We start from the raw sequence: 15,279 nt of genomic DNA, 5'->3' as shown, positions 1-15,279 counted from the left end.
GGATTAAAGAGAACGTGAAAGAAAGGAGAACCTCAGACAAATAAGAGTTGGAAGGAAAAGAGAAAGAGAAGTGCTGTTGTAAGATAAAAGAAGGCTGGCAGGAGGGGCTCTGCTTAATTTTCATTTGTATTTGTGGAGAGCTCTGTGAGTGACATAAAATGATTCGATATTTTTGAATGATTTGAAATCTGTTCTTGATTTTTTGGTGTGACAAATCTCACAAACACGGATTCCAGAGTTTTCTATGATGCCACTATCAACAAATCCCTCCAACAGCCTTTTTCATTCAGTCACCCATTGTACATTTATCTGAGAGGGAGTTTCTTTGTGTACTGAGTAATTTCCATGTTGTGCGGTTTCTTGTCTTCAGTTACCTCCAGTTTCATGCTTTAGTCAGAAAACTCACATAGCATTCAAAAAGGAAACTCAAAGCAATATAGACTTTTGTGCCTTTTACAAAGAATTAGAGCTGTGTGCCCCTACCAAGATAGCAATATATTATATAAGGTCAATACTCCTTTTCACATGCCTCTAATACAGATGCATTTTATGAGGTAGAACAGCAAACACTGAATCACTCTAGTAGAGATACACAAAACAAGTAATTATCGCTAGTTGCAGAAAAATAATTATGCAGTTGTGTGGTGAAAACCAGTTTTTAACTGGGAGGAGAAATTCTACCAAAAAAACACGTGGAAAAGCTAAATGTTGTGTTCTGGAAAACAAGCCATTCTGTAAAACTTCCTAATGCCGCTGTATCATCCAGACGAGGTACCATACTTTTTTTTTTTTATAATAGCACACTGCATACTGGATGTAATGCAGGATGCTTGTGTACAAGGCACACATAATTACTGCTATTTTCTGTTGACTTTTCTGTCAAAGTGACCATTTTCTCTATTATCAATTCATCTAATATTTTAGTAAGAATTCCCTTTATTGTCACTTAACGCTTACCAGGTAGTCCTTGATTATGATTCAATAGACACCTAGGATCACTAGCAGTTCTTATTTGGAGTCAGCTACTTACTATCATAAATTTTACTGCATGTTCTCTGTGTCCAAGATATATAAAATAGAATTTAGTATCCAAAAAAACCCCCCAAAAAACCAAAAAACCTAATGGGGCTTTATTTGTAATGCAGCATATTTTTCTTTACACTATACAGGACACCAGTGAAATGTGTCCATTTCTACAGAAGTATTTATCTCAAATATCTACAGTGCGTTCCCTCTGCTCTGACATAGACCTAGCCCCCACTGAAGCCAGGAGGATTTTGTTTCCTTACTGTTAAGCGTGGCTGTTCTGGGCCCTTTAACTAAATCCACTACCATGAATGAACTTAGAGCAGAAACAGCAAGTACAGCTACATTTAGGCTTATATCAGCATTTCCGTTTAACACATTTTAAAACTACATTTAAGTAATGTGGAGGTTATGACATGAAGTGACAAAACCCAAGCGTGTGAGCTGGATGAAACTATCTTTAGCCAGGCTTCCTGGGCCAATGTAGTGAAGTATATGGGCTAAAGAAAGAGGCTCGGCTTTGCCTCTGAATTTTCAGGAGTGTGAAGGCTCTTTTTAAAGTCTTCATATTAAACATATCTTATCTATACACCATAATGGCATCTGTGGCCAGCAAACAAGCCCGTGAAGCTTGAGGAAGTTTCCATCCTAATCCTTTTGATTGCTTCTTGCGGCTTCCTCCCTCTTTCCCCCACCCTCAGTTGCATGTTGGACTCCATACCACTACAAAATGAAAAGAACAAGCAAACAAGACTTCTTTGGGGGCGATTTCTATGGTTGGTTTTAAGTGAAATACAACTTTTCTGACCAAAGCTTTGAAATTGGTTTCATAATTTGGGGCTGGAAAAGAAGTGGTCAAGATAGAACCTTAAAAATCCATTCTATAATATGACCACTGCAAACAAATGTCAAATGTATCTGCATTTAGCTTATCTGTATTCATATATCTATATATTCTTATAAAATATAGAAACCTTGATGCAGATAGCTAGGACTCTATACTCGTTTCAGCTTAGTTATTATTGCTAGTATCTTTGGGACACTTACCAATTATAAATCTCTCTTTGTCTCCTCATTTCCAAATTCGTTCCACAGCTTGACAGTAAATACGTATGTTGGTGTGATAGATTGCATTGCCTTTAATAATAAATTATTACATACCATATTCTAAATGTTTCAGTAGACTAGTATTTTCCCTCAACAATTTTAATGATGTAGTAAAATCAAGTATAAATTCTCAAATTGTGTATATTGGAGTTTTTAATAGATTCTAAATATCACTAAATATTTTTCTGTTTTATAAGTTATTTTAAAACAGGTAAAGTTTTCTTTTAAAACTTGGCAAAGTAAGTATTTGTTGCTAATCTCATCACTTGTTTTGCCTTAAAGCATATTAATGATTATTCTGGTTATTTAATATTAACAAGTGCTCTTTTGAAAAAGTAGATCTGCTCGTTTGGGGTATGGGTTTTACATAGAATGTGAAGATTAGTGTGATTAAGTGAATTCTTAAATAATCATTTTAACCACTTCTAACAAATTTAAGTTGAATGCTTTTAAAAGTTCTTCTAAAACCATCGTAGGTTTTATTTTGTAAAATCTGCTTCAAAAATTAGTCTACCACTGTGAATGAATTGCTTTTAATAGAGAGATTGGGGGGAAAAAGGGAAAGGGAGATTTAGGAGGAGAAAAATGTCAAGTGAATCAATATGATTAATTAAATTAAATGTGGATTTATAAAACTCATATTCATAGATTTACACAATATATTCACAGTGACATTTAAAACATGTTTGAAAATCCCTAAATAAAGTCCCATGTACATGAAGATATTTTCCATCTTTAAGAAATAAAAAAAAAAAAAGCTTAACAACATAATAGAATCGTATAACTTTACTGCCATCTACTATACATTTCAATAGTTTTTTGACAGAAAAACTGGGACGATTTTAATATGTAGAAGTTTTAAAGGAAATTATATGCATTTTTGCTACTTTCTGAGTTGTGTATGCTTAACCCAATAGATAATCTTGACTACAAATGTAACACAAGTAGTTTTTCTTGTTTTTTAAATTCACATCCAGGTCATTTTGATGTTAACCCATTAAGTTTACCTACTTGATGTTAACCCACTAAGCTGGCTATGCTTCTCTTCCACTGGATGACTAAATTATTAAACTTAACAGGTCAAATATTCCTAAAAGCAAAAGTTAATTTTTACAAGTTTTTAAATATAGGGGCACCCGGGTGGCTCAGTTGGTTAAGTGGCTGCCTTGGGCTCAGGTCATGATCCTAGAGTCCCCGTATTGAATCCCACATCAGGTTCCCTGCTCAGTGGGGAGTCTGTTTCTCCCTCTGACCCTCCCCCCTCTCGTGCTTTCTCACTCTCATTTTCTCTCTCTCAAATAAATAAGTAAAATCTTAAAAAAAATAAAATAAAAGTTGTGAAATACAATGTGGAGGAAATTGTTTTTTAAAAATTCAGGTAATACAAAGATAAAAGTGGTACCTTAAACTTGTAGAATTCACATCTATGAATGCTAAAAATGACAACAGGGTCATTAGCTTGGCACAACACCTAACATAAGAGATTTGGAGAGAATATTCAGGTTCAGACAGTACTTAATGGTGTGATTCGTACGTAAATCAATTTAACTTAAGAAAACTAAGAGCAGTCTTTAGGTAGTAATTCTGAATTATGATTACTTCCTTTCCTCCCAAAAGTCTGTTAGTGTTGGTGGGTTTCTCCCCCAACCCTGTATTTCATATTAGCACCAAAATTTTTATACCAGCTTTCATGAACAGTTTATTATGTTTCTTTCATAAAAATTCAGTCATAGCCCAAGCTATTTTAACAAATGACAATTTTTTCCCTGTAAAAAAGATTCCAAGATAGGGCCACCTGGGTGGCTCAGTCGTTAAGTGTCTGCCTTAGGCTCAGGGCGTGATCCCAGCGTTCTGGGATCGAGCCCCGCATCAGGCTCTTCCGCTGGGAGCCTGCTTCTTCCTCTCCCACTCCCCCTGCTTGTGTTACCTCTCTCACTGGCTGTCTCTATCCCTGTCAAATAAATAAATAAAATCTTTAAAAAAAAAAAGATTCCAAGATAAAGATTTTGCATCCCAGAAAAAAATGGAGGAAAATTGAGAGAATACTTTATTTCCTTTGGTAGCTTGCTATTGATGATGAAAAAGAAGGAAACAAATGTAATTGGTAAAACAAACCCCAAAGGAAGTTTCAAGTATCTCCAATACGGGAATATTTTTAGTTTAAATAGCTCAATTTTACTTCTAGAACCTAAAATATGTGTCCCTGCCCCCTCCAACCCAATCTGGCTCCCAATTTCAATACTTCAGCCTTATCAAAGTAAACAAGCTATTGTTAGAATAGAAAACCCAGCTAGGTTTGCTGCGGGCTGCTGCCACTTCCCTCTCTTCCTAGCACAATCCTGTGCCAGTGGCTTTTGGAAAAGGGAAGAAAGAAAGGTCTGCTACTGTGCTGTGTGGAAGCAAAGGGGCAGAGGGGCATCACTTCAATCTCTTGGCTCTGGTCCTTTCTCAATCTCTCTCTCTCTCTCTCTCCCTCCCTCCCTCGCCCTCTCCCTCTCCCTCCCTCTCCCTCTCTCTCATCTCCAGAGAAAAGAGATGCTCTTCATTCACAAAACAAAACAAGAAAATCTCTATAATTATTTTTGGCTCAGCTCCATTGAAATGCATTCTCCTGGAAGCATCTCTGTTTTAGATTAAAACAATGCTTAGAATATTCATTCTCTCCTCTTTCTTTCTCAGTCACTACCCCTGGCATGCCACCCCTAAACCACCACCCCTCTTCCCCATCCCACCCCATTTTTCTCCTGCTTTCTTATTTCCCAGGCTTGGTTTCTTTTGCTCTCTGTCACTGCCTTTGGTTGTATTTTTTTCTCAGCCATACCAAACTTAAGGCCTCAAAGGTTGTTAGCATCGATGCCTACAAGTGCAACTCAAGGTCTCTATGCTCAGTGTCAGTTGTTCAAGACTCATAACCTCTTCCAACCAGGAAATTTCCCCCAATCCTGTGCCACTAATCATGCCATATGATTGTTGATTTGTGATCTGATGTTTCAAAGGTGAAAAATAGATGACTTCTAGCCTTATCCTATTCAGTAAAATTGGGAATAAAGTTTACTTTCTCCTTCCAGCCCTCTTCAATACCCAATCCTCAAAATATGAATACAATCTTCATTGTCCTTAGTAGGTGGTAGTTACTGAGTTCTAAGGGTAAAGCATGGAAAATTATTATTTTTAAAAATCAATTTCCATCATTTAGTCACTGACAAAATTTAGCTCATGAAATCAGAATATATCTATTAAAAATTTTTTTTCTATCAACAGCTTTATCTTTGATTTTGTTTTCCTTAAGAGTAAGAACATTTTTCTTTTTGTTAAGGGAAAAAAATTACAGCAAATGGAATATAGAACTCCTGCTAGTGTGTACATATTAGCAAAAGTTATCTGTGCTATGGGGTTCTCTTACCTAAACAGTGGATTCATTCACACTCCTACTAGAAAGCAAGATTTTTATTTATAATGACCTATTTTTTTATAATTCCAATTTCTTATACCTTTCAATTCTTGGTGATTACAGACAGGATTTGCTGATAAACCTTTCATTGACGGAGGTAGATCTGATATCTACTTTCATTAGCATTAATGTGTTTTTCTATTTCTCATTTTCTAATTGGAATAATTTGTGCTCATTTCAAATTCTTGATTGTTAGCAAAGGCATCCAATCTTAGTACCTATCACCCATGGAATGTATATCCTGTTTAGGGGTTCATTCTTGCTCCTTTGAACAATGAATGTTTTGTGTGCATACTGTAATCACATATAAGTAAGAACTAGCCTTCCTGTACTATCTTGACAAACAAAATCCTGACAGTTGCCCAGATGTGAAATGTCTCTGGGATTTCCTATCTGCCCAAAAACACTAAAGTAATCTTGTAAGCATGTATTTAAAAGAGTTTGGAATCTGTTTCTAAGCCCTCACAAGAACCCTGATTCCTGAGCTCTATTTGGTTTACCAAATAAAGAGAGAGAAAGAAAGGGGGGGGGAGGAAAACCGCACACACTGCCATTAATTATACTGTAAACATTTAATAAATATTCTTTCTTTCTATCCTTGCCCTTTTCAAAAGGAAAGGTAGTAATTTACATGTGCTATGCCTTTTTCTTCTCATTGTTTTATTTCTTTTCTTCCTGGCTTTCTTTAACTTCTGTAGGAAAGAGGTGGACATGTTTGAGAAGATAGAAATGTTTACCCAGTACATTTTTTTTTCAGATAAAAAAACAGCCTAGACACCTTCTACTTTGTCTTTGAAGCTTTGTTAAACCACTAGTTCTGGAAGCTGCATTTTAATTACAAAATACTATAAAGGGAATACAGTAGGAATACACAACCCTTGATTCTCTGCCAAATGAGAGGAAGTTTAATAGCAATGTATGGTTGCAGGAATGGTTATGTTTGGGATCCATATGCATGTTCAACTCACACATTCAGGCAGTGCAATAAAGCAGGGAAAAAACAGCTGATACACAAAAGGGACCGTCTAGACAGTACCCCATCAGTCTGGCTAAATTTGGTGCTGGCATTCCCAGTGGGATTGTAATATAATTGTTCTGGTGTCTGCGTTCATTCCCCCTGTCAAACACCATTCCAAATATATATCCTTCTCCCCCAACCCTTTTCCTTCCATAAATGTGAAGCCCAAACTGTTCCATGCTAGATGGCCCAACACCAAGAAAATGTTATAATTTAGCAAAATCACATTGTTCAATTCCTGAAAAAAAAAATTCCTGTTACTTCCTAACTCCAAATAAAATTAATTCCAGTCAAATTTTGATAATTTAAATTAGAACATGGAAAAATTTACATGCAAATACAAATAATCTTGAAATATTGAGCACTTTAGGTGAAAGTAAATAGGCCTTTTTACCCCTTTATATTTATTAACCTTTGTTAGAAAATGTAACAGAAATCAGAGATGTGAAAGTGTAATGATGGACATGGATCATAAATTCTAATGAAGAAAAGGCTAATGAAAAAAATGTTAAGCAAAAGCACTGAAAAAAATGCAAATTGTGTATTTTTTCTTTCTTAGGTTTAAAAGTCATAATATTTTTTTCTTTCTAACCATCTTTTGGAAGTTAAATTTCTCTTAATTTATATATGAGTGATTTCTTTCTTTTCTTTCTTTTTTCTTTCTTTTTTTTGGGGGGGGGCTTTTTAAAGAGAAACCAGAAATATTGATTCACTGACTTGTAACTATCAATATTTTCTAAATATTCTGGTTTGAGACATCATGAAAATGAAAATCACTACTTACAGAATAAAATAAAGGGCCTATCATTAAAATGAATAATGCATATATTATTGACAAAAATGCTTATGATCTAACAACTTCCACACCATTGAAATTTAAGCAGATTTTTTTTAAAAGAAAAATGCAGATTCTTGGATTGCCATGTAAAATAATAACCAGATACACTTATTTTATTTTCTGTTCCCTAGGGTCACCTTTGGGCATTATTTAGACATTAAAATTGACCAAGAAATGTATTTTTACATTTTTTTAACTCCAAGAAAAATTATCTTGAGAAAGAAGCTGAGCTGTTTCGTTTTATTGATTATGGGTCTATATTTGTACTTCCTATTTTTTGGAGGTTAGTAATCCTTTCTTGGATCCTATAAACAGAATTTGTGTCCCATCTCGGCAGTTTTGAGATGCTTGGTAGACTAGGATCCCAAGTGTATGAAGAAAGTCCACACACTCATCAGGGACCACTCTAACTAGAGCGAATTCAAAGAAAATACTTCAGGCACTAGATCCTGGCTTTATCCAACTTTAGAATGCTGAGAGACAAGCACACCAACCAAGACAGGGCTAACGAGAAATGGCTGTTCCAGGAAGAAGCAAGACACAGGGTCTCAACTCGCACAAAGACAGAGCACAATTGCACAGAAAATCACCACCAAAGCAATCAGGAAATATTCAGATACATTTACAGATGTCTTAAAATCCTTCATTTTTATAATGAAAGATTAAAGATTATAGATGTCTTAAAATTCTCACGTGGAAAAATAAGATTAAGAGATTGTATCCTTCCATTTTTAAAAATAGTGATTTCATATTTTTTCCTCCTTTGTATGAAATTTTTTTCCGACTTTGCACATGGGTATGAGAAACATCATTTAAAAAAGACAAAATAATAATATCTGAAGAGTGGCTGCCTGAAGATGGGTGGGTTGTTTGTGATTGTTTTTTATTCACTTTATTTTATTATTATTATTTTTTTACCTTATGTACTGGTGGGAAGTGAAAGGCACGGGCTGTAGGCCTCTCTGAGATGAAACAGTGTAGCAAAATCTGAGTTCTATACTTGATTTTCAAACTACTGAATAATATCCTTTGAGACCTCTTAGGTCTTAACTGGATTAAAATGAATATATTTGTGCTCTGGCTCTTTTCTGCTAACTAATGTGCATGTGAATTGATAGTGTGCGAGGTAGCGGGTGAGAGCAAGTGTATGTGACACCGGGAGAAGATGCGGGCTCCGGGCTGAGGGTGACTGTGTGAAGGAGCGTGCAGGACGGTGTGGGCTGCCTCCAAAGAGTGAGAGAAATGAAAATTAGCAGGCCTTGGGGTCTGGCGCATTTTGTCGGGAGCCAGAAGAGAAGCTTAGTTGGGAGATGAAGAGGGAGGGGAAGCGTGGTGGTGAAGGGAGGGAGGAGAAGGGGGTGTGGCGTGTGCGTGTGTGTGCGCGCACGCACGCGTGTGTGTTGGCTCTGAGATGTCAGTTATGGCTGAGCCTCGGGTTTTTGTTTTGTCGGTTCCTGGCGTAAATAGGTTCAGGTTGGAGTGCGTGCAAAGGCACCATCATTCGAGTTTCTTTTTCTGGCCCTTCACTATGGTTGCTGTTGCGAACATTGCTGCTGCTACAGAGGAGGAGTGGGGGGAGCAGCAAGGGATGGGGGTCTGTCTGCAGCTGCCCCTCTCACACTTGAATAAAAGAACTTTTTTTCAGGGGTAGGGAAGCTGTGAATACCTTTCCCAATAAGAGATGAGGCATATTGAAAACTATATTAAATTACCCTGATTAACAATTTAGCCACGAACAGGGGAGCTTTGGGAGATCTCTATAGGCAGGACTGGGGGCTATTCATGCCAGCAGCTAAGAGGTCGAAAGGTTTCTGAAGTTCACAGGCTCAGAGCCTTTGTTATGCTAACAGACAATCTCAAATCAGCTGCCTAGTGGAGTGTGAAATATAAATGATTCCTTGAGAACTTCCAATAAGTTGTCACTCTTGCTCTCCAAATACCGGGACAGGCTGCTAATTTCTAGCAGGCCCTTTTGCAACATCGCTAGCCCTAAATGAATGCCTTTGTAGTTCAAATAATCTTTTCAAGGGAGCTGTCCTATCATCATAGCCCAAATGCATCTTGGTTTTGACTATTAAATGAAAATCAGGGCTCAGCCGTGCTTGACTTTTCCAAGCAGTCCGATGTTTGGGAAGGGTGGTGGCAGCTCTCATGCACAACAAGTTAGCACCCACTGCAGGAGGGCCGGGGCATTAGTAACAGCTCAAGGCCCCAGGAGCTACCCCAACTCTCACCCCCACTCCCTACCAGGAACAATGCTCTGGGAGAGATTTACGTGGCTTCCCTCAGGCTAGACTACCTTCCTCTTTCAACCACACCAACATGTCTCTGATTTATAGACCCTCTGTCTAAGAGGACAGCCAGCTGACCTGCTGGCATCTGACTGGTCACTTCGAAGCATCAACTTTGGAGATGGATGTATTCATTCTTCAGGGCAGGCGAGACCAAGGGGAAGAGGGCAAGGTGTGCGTCCAGGCCATGCCCCTAGCATCAGATGCTTGTGGATATTATTTTATTATTTTCCCATAAGCAGGATGCAAACATGGCTTATGATCTTGGGTATGACCCTTGAGCATGCCCAGATGGACAGAAAGAGGTTCTGGCTCTCTGAGTCGGAATTACAAAGCTTTTTAAATAAAGAAAACCACTCCCCATTCCAAAACCAAGTCAAGTTGGGGGGAGTGAGAATAAGAATCTATCTGGGAAAGCATGTGCCCAAATTAAACATTCTACTAAGAAAGGACAAAGCTAATTTATACAAATAAAGAAAACATGCAAAGAAGAGGACAGAAACCAAAGAAATTAGAAACCCATTTCCATAGGTCTTTACAAAGGAAGGGGGTAAAATCTTAACAGTCATAACTTGGGTCCTAAAAATATTGATGTTTCTGACTCTGTGTCCTCTGCTTCTTTGCTGAAATACAAAAAGGTCTATGATATCACAGAAGTCTCTGGTTTTTTCCAGGCAGAGCAGGTTTGACTTTTTGGCAAAGAATGAGGAAAAAAAAATCAAATGGACTGTATTTCTTAATATATTCCTAAGGTAAGTTTATAAACGTATAAACATACAAAGGCAATATATTTTAATACACCCTTAGGCAACTTTATAAATCTTGGCAACACAGCTCTACAGAAAACCAAGGGCCTTGATTCCCTTCATCTTCTTCCTCCTCTGTGTTTCAAAATATTATATCAAAAATGTCTGGGGGAGTTCATTTTGATTGATCTAGAAACTGGTTTAAGTGAACATTTTTTTCTGCTTTGGGTATACTAAGACTCACCACTATATTAGTATATTAATTAAATATATAAAAAAAAGTGGTAGTGTGACACCAATTTTGAAGTCATCTAGGTTACACGTTTAAATCTTACTTTTAAAAAAGCCAGGATACAAAATACAATGGGAAAGGACTCTGGGATTCAACTCAGAGAATTTGGCCGTCAGAACAGGAGAGAGTGTTTAGGAATCAGGCCATTATTTGTCTTTCAAATCCTTATTTGTTTCACTCAGTAAAACAATCTGCAAATAATATTGGCGAGAAAGATTACTGACATTACTTCAGATTACTGACATTAAAGGAGTAAAAAAAAAAGTTTGTGGTTTCTTCTGCCAAATTCCAGAATTAGATAATAATTTGTTCTTGATCCCCTCACCCCCTTTTCAGAGGGACTCAGGATCCTGGTCATCCTTATTTCAGAGATAGCGGAATGAGGGGCTTTGGATGCACTTCTAATTACACACAAAACGGCAACGCTGGTAGCTCAAAGTTCAGCGCATGTGCCACAACTTGCTTCAATTTAACTTGTCATCCCCTCTCCGTTTAAAAAATGTTAATTAATATGAAACTGTAAGCCTCTACATGTTATTGACACCACATGCTGGATATTCAAAGGAGAAACACCTTCTCTGTGCTTCCAAATACTTACTTTACCACTTCCAAGTGTCCTCTCTCTTTCCCGTCTTTAACACATCAAAACAGGGAAGAAAGCGCTTTTGTGTTATAACTACAGAGAAAACATTTGAGAATGTGTCAATGCTGTGAATACCAGCACCAGTTTGGGGGTTGGTTTGTTTTTCCCCCTGCCGTGGTATTTCTTTTCCCTTTGCTTTCGCAGTCTTTAAACTCCAGCCACTTTGAGAGAAGCAATGGTTGAAATGAAAAGTTAGGACAAATTGTATTAAACCTGTGTGTTGCCAGAATATGAGCATGATGAAAGCAGTATTAGGGCATTACAGAGCCTGGGCAGCTCTCCACACACAGAAAATTAAAATAAAAAAAATAAAAGCTGGTCTTTTTTATTTTCTTAAATACTTAAGACCTAAGAGAAAGGGGAATTCCTATTTTAAAAAAAGCAAGTTTCCAGGGTTGCCATTTCTACAGATTGGGGGTGTCTGAATGCGTGTGTTTATGTGTGTGCATGTGAATGTGTGTTTGGGGAGAAAAGAAAGAATGGGGGAGGAGGAAGGGCAGATAACTTTACTGACATATTAATTCTTTAGATAGCAGTAAATGAATGGTCCAAATAGACATTTGTTTCCCTTAATAGGTTTTGTACAGGTCTCTTACAAGCTGTGGCATATGCTTCATTTATATGTATATTTATTTAGAAGGATTGAGAAGAATAGGTGTAGTTTGTCTATAGTTGCAGTTATTATTTAAAGTCCAAAGAGGTTACAACTTTTTTCTACCCCAAACACGAATACAAAGGTCTCTTGTATGTGCTTCCTGCATTACGTTCAAGGCCAATTAAAAATAAAGATAATATTCATACTCTCTTGAGCCTTGGGAGGAGAGAAGAGGCTAAAAGGCAAAAGGACTCCAAGATGGCTGCCTCTTCCTTCTTCCCCTCCTTACTGCCTGTTTTCCACATAGAAATTAATGTAATATTTTGTTTAGAAATCACATTGTAGGGCATTTGCAAATGAGGCAGCCTCGGAGGCACCAGTATCTGCCTAGAATACTCTCATGATGCCATCGAGGTATGAAGAGATTAAAATGCAAACATTCAAATGTATTTAGATTTGTACACAGTGACTGGACTCACATACATACACACTTGAATGTGTGAACAACACACACAGCTGCAAATGGAATAAAGGGCCGAAATCCTTCTTAATTCTTAGGACAGAAGGGCAAAGGAGGGCTCCAGGCCACCTCCTTCCTCCCCAAAGGTTCAAAAATGCCCTGTTCATGATCTGGGTTCGATTTTTTAAAAAAGATATATCTTACTGATGACTCTCTCATTAGGCAGACTTCTAAAGTCTGGGGAGACAAGATTTCCATAAATTATCTCTCTAACTCATCTCATGCTGGTGTAAAATGCAAAGCTAAATTTTTTTTTTATTTTTTGCATTTCTTTTAAAAGAGAGAATACCAAGCTAACCAGCTTTCTGACTAACATGTTAAAGGATTAAGATCACTAATAATTACTGCTATTAATTATAATAAATATATATTCTCAATGATAAAATCCCACTCAGAAAGCTAAACTAAAATAATGTTGAGAATAAATAAAAGTATATTTGGGGCTTTATAGCAGATTTATAGCAGGTTACTCTCTAGACTGGAGTGCACTAGGCATAGAACAAAGCAAATGGTTTAGTTCCTATAGGAAATATATTAAAAAGGAAAAAAAAAAAAAGAAAAAAGCCCACAACCCTTTATCTAAAAGCCATCAGGGACAAGCACTCAATACAAGTTAACAAGCAGGAACTGATAAGATAACATTTATATGAGGTCAGAAGTCAAATGCCAGTCAAAGGCTTTTAACCTCTTGGGTCATAAACAGGAATAGTTAAAAGTGAGAGGTAGTTATTTATCGGATTTTAAGGGTACCTGATCATTGCCAGAGAATCACCAATGATGAAACTAATTAGGATTTATAGAAAAAGAACTTTGTAGCTATTCAAAGAAAATTAACCTACAAACCCATAATTCTGCAATTGGTAGAGAGCAAAACAAACAAACAAAAAAACCCCACCCTTCTTTTGAGGGGGAAAAGAAATCTAGCAATTTAAACAGATGTAGTAACAAAATGTCTCTCAGAAACAATAATTTATGGTAAATGTATATATCGATTAATATCTGGTAAATGATAGACGTTATAAATTCTGTATTAGCCATCTAACAACAAAAATAAGCATTACATAATTTATTTTCAATTTTTGTTCTTTTTCTTTTACTCCCCTTCAGACCTTCTAAATTAGACAGGATATAACTCCGATATCACAATACTTCTTGCCCTCAGAATGCCGTCATTTATAAATTTAAAAATATATATGTATTCTAATGGCAATTATTTAAAAACATCAGAATATCGAAACTGCTTAATTAAAATGTTATCTCAATCTATCCAGAGAAACAGATGTCTCTTCCTTTATTTGCTGTCAGAATATTTTCCTTTGTTTTGATTTTTGTCCTTTTTGTCTTTTTTTTAGGTTCACATTCCAAACACTTCCTGGTCTCTGAGTCCATGCTGGCTTATATTTTCAAAGCATACCACCCCCCTTTTTTCTCTTTTGCAATAAAAGAAAGCAGATCTAGATATTTCTTTCTAGAGAGAGATAGAGGGATTGTTGTTAGGCCTGCTAAGGCCCACTGTTTCTTTAAACAGAGTCCACAATACACTAGGCGAACATTGTGGATTTAAAATGCTTTTAAATATTTATCAGAAGTATTTTATCATCATATTCAAATGACACCTGGAGTGCACTCACCTTTATTGACAATCTCTGTTCTGAAAGTCCATTTGCTTCCTTAAAGCCCCCCAAGCAGAACAAGGACTACCCGTTTTCATTCAGTTAATGTTTAGTAAAAAACCAAGCAACCTTAATCAGCATGCTGATTGCATCGTCAACTAACAAATAATTTACTACTCTGAGCATTGCATTCCATTAAAAGCTCATTAAATTTTCTGTTCTCCAATGGGAGGTTTAGCTTTTGAACTGCATGCTTTTGCTTCGAATGATCATTTATTCAATTTTTGCAAAATGTTATTTTTTTTTCCTAAAGTATAGGTGAGCATTTCAATACCTATAGACTGCAGACATATGGAAACATACTACAGGGTTTGAGAACGTTCCATTTGATTTATAGACTCTGTTTAATAAAAATTCAATGTAATCTCTTGCACTTTTAGAAAATCCTGAAATCATTGAGTGTATCTGTGGTTATGTGTGACCCAAACGTAGCCTCAGAAATATTAATACAGGATAGAAAATATCAAATCCCCTTTTTAAAGCTTTGATTTTCCTTTTCCACGTATTATAGCTATTGTTATTTTTAGTATTTTTATCCTTGTATATAACTATTTTCTCCTGATTCAAAAAGGAGCATGACACCACAAAGATCTTACCATATTTGATGCCAAACTTAATATCTCCGATGTATGTGTCTGTGTGTGTGGGGGGGGGTGGCTAGTTACCCAAAGAAATCCACGTTTTCTGGGGTTTATGCATGTTTTTTTTTTTTTTTACAAACTCACAATCCCCAGAATTATTTTGATCCCCAGACTCGACTAGGAAAGAGTGTATTTATTATTTTTAATTTAGGGACATGTAGGAAAATATCAGCCCCCAAATTAACATGCATCTTTGGATTGCTAATTGTGCTCATTGCAAATTTGGGTCATTTTGCATGAGTGACTCTAATGTAGGGCTGAGATTGCCATGCAGCGCAGTGGATTCCTGATTCCCCGTGCTAATCCTGAACTCGGTGATTGTGTCAGGTGCAGTTCTGTGTGCTCTAGCAGCTGGCTCATCCTCATCAATGCAAATAAGGCAACTCCTACAATCAGAGGCTCGTGAGTGTGAGGCCTGATTGCTGAGGGCAGGCTAAA

The 15,279-nt window shown here is 36.8% G+C and overlaps 1 long non-coding RNA gene across 1 annotated transcript in view; it reads right to left on the bottom strand.

Annotated features, from left to right (window-relative positions):
• LOC117801529 overlaps positions 1-14,291 on the bottom strand; it is a 35,430-nt gene extending 21,139 nt beyond the window's left edge. The window contains exon 1 of the long non-coding RNA XR_004624128.1: positions 14,159-14,291. This is a non-coding gene — a long non-coding RNA (uncharacterized LOC117801529). The remainder of the gene's footprint in view (positions 1-14,158) is intronic.
• Between the last annotated feature and the right edge of the window lie 988 nt (positions 14,292-15,279).

Source organism: Ailuropoda melanoleuca, chromosome 3, assembly GCF_002007445.2.
Source record: "Ailuropoda melanoleuca isolate Jingjing chromosome 3, ASM200744v2, whole genome shotgun sequence".
Classification (NCBI taxonomy): Eukaryota; Metazoa; Chordata; class Mammalia; order Carnivora; family Ursidae; genus Ailuropoda; species Ailuropoda melanoleuca.
This window is presented reverse-complemented; position numbering and strand designations above follow the sequence as displayed.